This window comes from Coturnix japonica, chromosome 3 (assembly GCF_001577835.2).
Source record: "Coturnix japonica isolate 7356 chromosome 3, Coturnix japonica 2.1, whole genome shotgun sequence".
Taxonomy (NCBI): Eukaryota; Metazoa; Chordata; class Aves; order Galliformes; family Phasianidae; genus Coturnix; species Coturnix japonica.
This window is the reverse complement of record NC_029518.1, coordinates 99,453,134-99,461,407: the sequence shown is the minus strand read 5'-3', so window position 1 is coordinate 99,461,407 and position 8,274 is coordinate 99,453,134. Positions and strand designations below refer to the sequence as shown.

The 8,274-nt window shown below is 42.9% G+C and overlaps 1 long non-coding RNA gene across 1 annotated transcript; it reads left to right on the top strand.

The window, feature by feature from the left end:
- Positions 1-305: 305 nt before the first annotated feature.
- On the top strand, positions 306-3,950 carry LOC107312444. The gene is made up of 4 exons (XR_001554498.2): positions 306-1,420; positions 2,976-3,018; positions 3,194-3,274; positions 3,400-3,950. It is a non-coding gene; the product is annotated as an uncharacterized LOC107312444 (long non-coding RNA).
- Positions 3,951-8,274: the final 4,324 nt, after the last annotated feature.

The following is an 8,274-nucleotide window of genomic DNA, read 5'->3' as shown; positions in this document are numbered from 1 at the left end:
TGGTGCTGCAGGAGGAGAAAAACGACTTTCATAGGAGCAAGGTGACCTCCTTGTGCTCAGGCCTCCTCGTATCTGCTGTGTATGTGCAAATTCTGCAGGATTGTTGAGTAAATCATTCTAATAAAAGAGATCATAGAATCATAGAATGGCCTGTGTCACAAAGGCCCACAGGGCTCACCCAGCTCCAACCCCCTGCTGTGTGCAGGGTCACCAACCAGCAGCCCAGGCTGCCCAGAGCCACATCCAGCCTGGCCTTGAATGCCTGCAGGGATGGGGCATCCACAGCCTCCTTGGGCAACCTGTTCCAAATGGGTTGGAAGACCAGATGGGATCTGTCCAGTGTTCCCCATGTTACCTTCTCCTTAGTTTATTATTACAAGGATTTATACTTCTGTTTTGGAAATGTTAGCAACACTTTTCTAATCCTAAATTTTCAGCAGAATTTGGTGTAGATGGAACACAAATTAAGCCACTATTGTGTAAGGCTGCTTTCAGCACTTGGGAAAGGATGCCTTCTAAAGCCAGCTCCTCCATGGAAGGTGCTCCCCTTCTTCATCTTTGGGATGGTGGCAAAAATGATTTGTTTCTAGGGGTATGGAAGCTGGGCTTGCAGGTGATGCTCGATTCATTTTGGTTTTGTTGGGGCTTGTTTCCTTTGCACTTTGGTATGGATTTCTGGTGCGTGCTCAGGAGGGATTTTGCATCTCGGTTTCTTTGGTGGTCCTGAAGGCAGCGCAAAATTAATGCAGCACTTAAAGAGAACGTTATTAAAACGTTATTCAGAGGTGAGCAGCAGAGGCATAGAAAATGCATATATATTAAATACATATGAATATATATGCATATATATTCATGTTTTTTTCTAGAAGATGGAATTCTAAAAACAGCTCTGGTTTTACCAGTCCGAACACCAACTTGCTTTTGTTGTGTCACTCTCCACAATGAGAGGAGGTTTACCCCAATAATGATTTTTACCTTGTGAATTTGGTTGTGATATTTTATTCCCTTTCCCTCTCTACCACACACAATTCTCTCTCACAGGGTTTAGGGTCACCCTGTTGGGTCTGTGGGAGATCATGAACCCTCACAAATTTTAGGAAAAATCACATCTGATGCACGCACGCCAAAGGCATTCCTGAATCCGCAAGTGTCTTTTATTTATTTCTCTTTCAAAGAGCAATAAAATGTTGCTCGAGAGGGAGAGGTCTCGTAGAGCTGGGAGCGAGCCCTGCTGCACACAATGAGGGCAGAGCAGTGGCTATTTTCATAGTGCTGTGATGCTGAAGGGAGGTGTCAGCGTTGGGCACCACGGAACCACCTCACCGCTGCCTGAAGTCGCGTCTGAGCTCAGTTTTCTTTGCACTTTATTGCACATGAGTTCTGCTCTTGGCTGCCGGTTCCTCCCTTCAGACTCCCAAAGGTGAGTGCATTGTGCCCTCTGGGGGCTCTCTACTGCTTTAGCTTTAAGGTTTTGGGGTGGTTATTTTTATTTTTTTTTCTTTCTTTTTCCTTCTTTCTTTCTTTAGTGTAAAATCTCACATTGATTTCTTTTCTCCCCCTCCTCCTCATGTCTTATGAAGGAAGAAATTTATGGCCTTTTTACATCAGGAAGTCGAGCTTTTCCTGACGTTTTATTGCTTTGAATATTTGAAACATTTCAATCCCAGACAATAAATATTACATGATTATTGTTTTCATATGGATAGGCTATTTCCCCCTGTTTTTTCCTATCCAACTCTTTTTCCAGCAAGTGACACCCAAAAATTTATGGATATTAAAAACATTACTATTAATCTTTCCTGAGAAAGGTCAGAGATAGTCCTTCAATTTGCATGTGATATATAGGGAAAATAGTCAAAATCATCTGATGTGTTTTGAGTCCTTAAGAGAAGAAATAACCTTTTATTTATTTATTTATTTATTTATTTATTTATTTATTTATTTTTAAAGTTTCTTGAGCCACATTTCCACTATATTAAATGCTCTTGGGGCATAGGTGGGAACTACCAGGAACTGGTAACTGCAGGTGCAGGATGTGGGAGTGTACTTGAAGTTAATGGGATTGTAAGTTTACTGTAGATCCAGGTCAGTGTCTCATTGCTCTCACTATGCAAAGATTTTCTCATCAAGTGGGACCTGTGAAATGCAATCTGAGCACATTTTGTAATGTTTTCTATTTGGGTAGAGGCCACTGGCTCCTTGCTGTATGGAACAGCAGTTCTGCATTGCAAGCTACATTGACTAAGTCTTATCTCACCACCCCTGTGTTGATTTGACACCCAACAGAGAATCAATACCTGGAATCTCCATCATACAGCTAATCATAGAATCATAATCACCAAGGCTGGTAAAGACCTCCAAGATCATCCAGTCCAACCATCCACCCACCACCAATAATTTCCCCACTAACCCATGTCCCTCAGTACAGCATCAAATGTTTCTGTAACACCTCAGGAATGGTGACCCCACCACCTCCCTGGGCAGCCCCCTCCAGCACCTGACCACTCTTTTGGAGAATAATTTTTTCCTAAGGTGATAAAAGGAATATAAGAGGCCCAGATTCTGCTCAGAAACACTAGATTGTCTAATTTTTGTATATGAATAGTTTATCTTGGATACTAGGAAGACCTGGCTGCCCAAGCTCCTCAGCCATCACTTCATCTTGATCTTGGGAGCAGGACTATGTGGTTTCTGCATAGTCCTGGATTTGGTGATTGATCCAAACTCACTGACAATGTATACAACTGTTAGGAGTGTAATCCTAATATATTCCAGGAGGAGTCAAGTTATCAGGTTGTGGGACCATAAATATAAGTGTAGGTCTTCAGAAGTTTATCTTCAGAGATGTGTCAGACCGCTCTCAGGATGGACAAAGGTTTGGTATAAGGATGAGAGAAAAAGGTAAAAACTATCAAAGCTCTCAGCTGTACTAATAGCCATGACTCACTTCTGCTTTCTCTCCTTGCCTTTTGCAGGCAGAGGGAATTGGATCCTAAATCCATTCAGAAAGAAACACTAGTAAGTATTTTTAGAGAGTTGTCTTGTGTTTTTTTTTAAGTGTTGTTGTGCCTTTACGCTCTCTCCTGTCTCATCCCCTTTTGGGAATGTTGAAAATAACATTCAGTTCTGTACTGCCTTTGTCTGTCCTTTTCCATTTAGTAAACATGGATTTTTCCCTCCCTGTTTCTTACAGACTTTCAGCCAGCTCAGCTTTTCCTGTTTACTTCCATGTAAAAGGCATCATTGGTGATATCACTCCAAGCCTAGAAAAGAGGTTTGTGCTGCCTTTCCTAGCTGCCTGCTCCATTTGGTATTAGATCCAGTTTTACACAATATCAGATTTTGTATATTCACTGATTTTTTAAGAAAAGAGAACTACATTTATTTTCCCCACTGAAGGTACAGGCACTGAAATTGGCTTTTGGACACCTGGGCACCCATCCAGACTTCTCAGAGCATCCATTCAGCAGCTGCATTACTGGACTGAATCTATGAACCCAGGCTTTCTAAAATAATAACAGTAATAATGACAATCCCCATTGACCCCAAAAGTCAAAGGAAGAGACGTCAGTGTAGAAGCTGCAATAGCTCCGGGACTGAGAAGCTGATGTGCCCCAGTTACACAGCTTTGCAAAACCTTCTTGCACAAACAGGGATGAACGCCATAGAGCAGCTGTGTCATCAAGTGCCATGTTTATTTCTTCTGATCTGGAAAGCCCAAATATTTTTGTAGTTCAGGAAGACACCGAGTCCCAATAAAAGCAGTTACTGGCTTAGAGTTCACTCTGTAGTTTGGCCACAGTTCTTATATTATACACAACTGAAAGCAAGAAAACTCAAGTGTGGTCTCCTGTAAACCCCCCGTGATCATCAAAACAGGCTCTGATTTTGTGTCTCCATGTCTGTGACTCGTTTGCTGCTCAGCAATAAAGGTACTGCATGTAAACTAATATTCAAGTTTTCTCCACTGACACTGTTTTCAAATCTACAGAAATTTCCCCATTAAAATCAGCAAATGATGCAAGGCTGAAATCAAAACTTTGCTTTTTTTTATAAGCAGGGAAGAAAGCAGCACTCCTGCTTTCATGGCATAGCTTGGAAATGGGACCTGCATGTAACCAGCTCACTGAGGCCTTTCTCATGCCACTGGCAGCTTGAAACAATGCCTCTGAGAGGAAGGAAGTAATCCATTTCAATGGGCAAGGCCATGCCACCATCGGTGCTTCTGCAAGCTCCGGAAAGACTTGGTGCCTCTATGGTGCATCAGCATCCATCATCCATCCGGCATGAAATTAGCCTGATATTTGCTTTAATTACCTTAAAGGTAGAATGTAAATAGGAATGTTTTCTTGAACTGAAGTCTTACTTGATCAGGAAAGAAGAAAACCTTGTGGATACAGAGGGAGGAAAACAAGTGACCATTCTGCTGTGTGATAACCAAGGCAGCCAGCTGTGCTGCCCCCGTGAATCTTGTTTGCTGGAGCTAAAGTCCCAACCCTTGGGTCTCACCATTTTATGGCTGCTTTGTAGCAGGATGTGCAACTGCTCTGCATTAATAGCTTATTGCAGATTGGCTGGTGTAAACTCCAGGTGCTGAGAGCATGATTTATTCTATTAGTATTAAAAAGGCATTTTCTATGACCATATTAAAAAATTATACTTAACTGTTGGGCTTGCCACCACTCTGTGTGTGGCACATGCCAATTTAAACTTGTCATTTGCTCTAATTTAAGGGTATGTCCTCAGAAGATCATTAAATTGGGGTGGAGTTGGGGATCACAGTGCAGCTGTGGCCTATTAACCTCCATGTGGCCGTTAATCCCTGCAAAGCACCTTCTCCAATAATGCCTGCTACTGCCATATAGTCAGAGAAGTAGAAATGAAATAAATTACACTTCAGGGCATATTTTATACTTTAGACTGCATATTTTTTGAGGGGGCGGTTGACTGAATTTCACATGTTATGTGATGTATGACTCCAGTAACCAATAGTGCCATTTTCTGGTGAAATCACTATTTATTGGACTACAAACTATATTGGACTACTATAACTCCAAAAGAGCTAGGATCTGGGCTACAGGCTGATGAGCTCAATGGCAAATGACTCACCAGGTGAGACCTTGCTGTCTAATCTATAGAGTAGTAGAGAACCCAGCTTCCTTTTCTGGTGCAGCACAATAAATGTCAAATATATTCTTTTGGGGAAATTCTTATCAGCTCATCTTCCAGGTGCTGAAAGTGGAGGGACAGGAACACTGTGTCATCACCAGGTGAGCTGCAGTATCTGACCCCATGCTGTGAGATGATCAAAGGGCTGAAGCACCTCTGTTACAAAGAGTTGGGGTTGTTCAGCCTGGAGAAGAGAAGGCTCCTGAGAGACTTCATTGCAGCCTTCATGCACCTACAGGGGCCTGCAGGAAAGCTGGGGAGGGACTGTAGTGACAGGACAAGGGGTAACGGCTTTAAACTAAAAGAAGGTAGATTTAGATTAGATATTAGGAGGAAATTCTTTATTATGAAGATGGTGAGGCACTGCAATAGAATGGCCCAAGGAGCTGTGGACTTGCTCAAGGCCAGATTGGATAGGGCTTTGGGCGGACAGATCTGGTGGGAGGTGCTCCTACCCACAGCAGGGGTTTAAGTTCCATTCCCACCCCAAATCATTCTGTTTCTATGAGCTGTTTCACACAATTTAGACATAATTGCTCCACAGCAGGTTGGAGATGGCCTTGAGGAAAGCACAGAGCTTCACAGGACACAACTCTATGCACTTTCCTTAACTGCTATTTCTTTTCCCAGCTGCCCATGTTTCTCCATCACGCAGCCACAGTCACTCATAGAAAAGCCACAAGTTTGCCTACAGTAACAGCAGTTCAGGGCTTTTTTGACATCTCAAGAGTGGGGTATCTGCATGCTGTGCCTGGCGCACTGAGCTGCCAGCAGCTTGTAAGCAGCAGATATGGATGCTCAAAGCCCAGCCCAGCACATCAGGCTTCAGAACATTATTCAAATGCACACCAAAAGCTTATAGCAGGGTCCCTTATACCTGTTTTTCCAAGCAGAAGTTTATCCAGCCTGTATTTAAAGACCCCCATGGATGCGCACGTCGCAACCCTGAATCTAGTGATGTTTTTGACCCTCATAAATCTTTCTTTTATCCTGTTTGAGTTTTTCTTTATGGCAGTGCATACACGCTTCTTGTCGTACCTCTGAGGACAGATCATACCAGCGCACCTCGTAACACCAAGTCTCTCTCCACTGGCTAATAAATGTAACCTGATCAATCTGTCCTCCCAAGTCACGCTTTCTGGGTTTCCAACACCACTTTCTATTTTGACAATGAACCATTGATGACTGTTCTCTGGGTACATATATCTAAAGCCTTGTCCCCCGCCTCCAACAGCTTTATCTAGACCCGTGTTTCCCTCACCTGATTAGGAAAGTGAATGTGAGACAGTGTCAAAACCTGCAAGCGCCAGTGATGAATCTATTGCTTTTTCCTTCACTGTAAACCTTGTTACCTGTCACAGAGATCCCACGGTGAGAGTTCAAATGGCTACCAAAAAGTCTGCTCTTTGCCGGTGCCAGAGCAGAGAAAGGAATAGTTAAAAGGGGGGATTATTTGACCTGCTGGTGAACTGGGTGAATAAAAACCATCTCCAAAGTCCCATGCTTGCCACATAGTGTATTCACATCCATGCCATTCACCCTGTGACCAGTTGATGAATGCCAATTAAGAATGATTTCACCCTTTGCTGTTCACGTTTGCAGTGGGGACTGAGTGCCACCAACACCCTGATAATCAGATGTTTTTATCTTGAGTCGGCTGAGCAGGTGACATTAAATTAATAGCCTTTGAAGTTCATTTAATTTGTAGTGATTAACTAATGGCTTTTTAATTTTACCTGATTTTTCTGACTTTGAGTTTGTTGTTAATGCATGCATGGAGTGTTTCCACATGATCCTCCTGCTGACCTGGATAAAAGAGATCCAGGTCTCCAGGTTTATAGTATCCCACACCCTATACCCCGTGAGGCCATGGAACGAAGGGAGATTTGTCCCACAGAGAGCACAGGGGATAGGTGTCAGTACTCCTGGACTTCATTTCCATGTGCCTTTCCATCTTCAGTATCACCTCTGCATGCCCCAGTGGTCCCATCCTATGGGATCCCTACATCTCAAGACAGGTTTCTAAGGAAGAAGCCATCTCAACTTTATAGATGGAGAAATTGAAGCTTACTGCAAGGGATGGTGCCTTTGGCCTCACAGCCCCCTGTCCAGGGCTGCTCCATGGGACCAGACAAGTGCTGGGGTGGAAATAAATATACTCCTGATGACTGTGGTCTCTGTGGTCAGATCTGAGGGTCGAAACGTTCATACAAGACCTGCACACAGAAACCACAGAATCCCCTGCAGTTCCACAGCACTTTATTAAAAGTCACTGCTTCTGTGAAAAATGGGTTTTATAAGAGTTAGGTGCCTTAATTATAAAGTCATGTGCGCTTGAATGACTTCTTCCCTGCTAACTGCTTGTGACAGACTACAAATGTGAAAAGTATTACCAAGCCTATTTTTAACATGGCTTTGGAGAGGCTGCAGCTCTGGAAAACCAAATCCTACAGGATCCTAATGAGAGAGACCAGTGAGTCTTTAAATATGGTTAGTCTTGCCTGATGCTGCTGCCATCTGAAAGATGGGAAGCACGGGAGTCTTTTGGTAGTAATCATGCTAAATAAGCAACAGGAGCAATGTGCAGGGCTCAGGTTTAGTTTTTACCTTGAGTGTGACTGGACAGACAGCATATAGAGAGATAAAATCAAATTTCAGAGAGATGCTCATGGCCCACACTAGCAATATGCTGGTCTTACCTCTCCAGAAGCTTTTCCAAGGTCTTTTCCGATTGGAATGATTCTATAACTCTAAGTAACGGTGAGTCTCACCCTTGGAGGCCCTCAGATGCAGCACAACCACATCAATGCTATGAACATCCCGTTTTGTATTGCAGAAGTGTCACATCTAAACTGCCTGTAAGGAATGAGCACTAGACTAGACCTGCTCCTGAACTGTTATTAACATATAGATGTATACCATGTGTGTTCCTGTGTGTGTCATTTATCCTTAGTATATATATATTCTTACATTTCTTAATATAATGTTTCTGTATGCCCTGGAAAGAGATGAGTATGCACATTCTGCAGGTATAGTAAAAGGAGGATGGTTGGACTAGATGATCTTATAGGTCCTTTCCAACTTTGTTATTCTATGATTCTATGA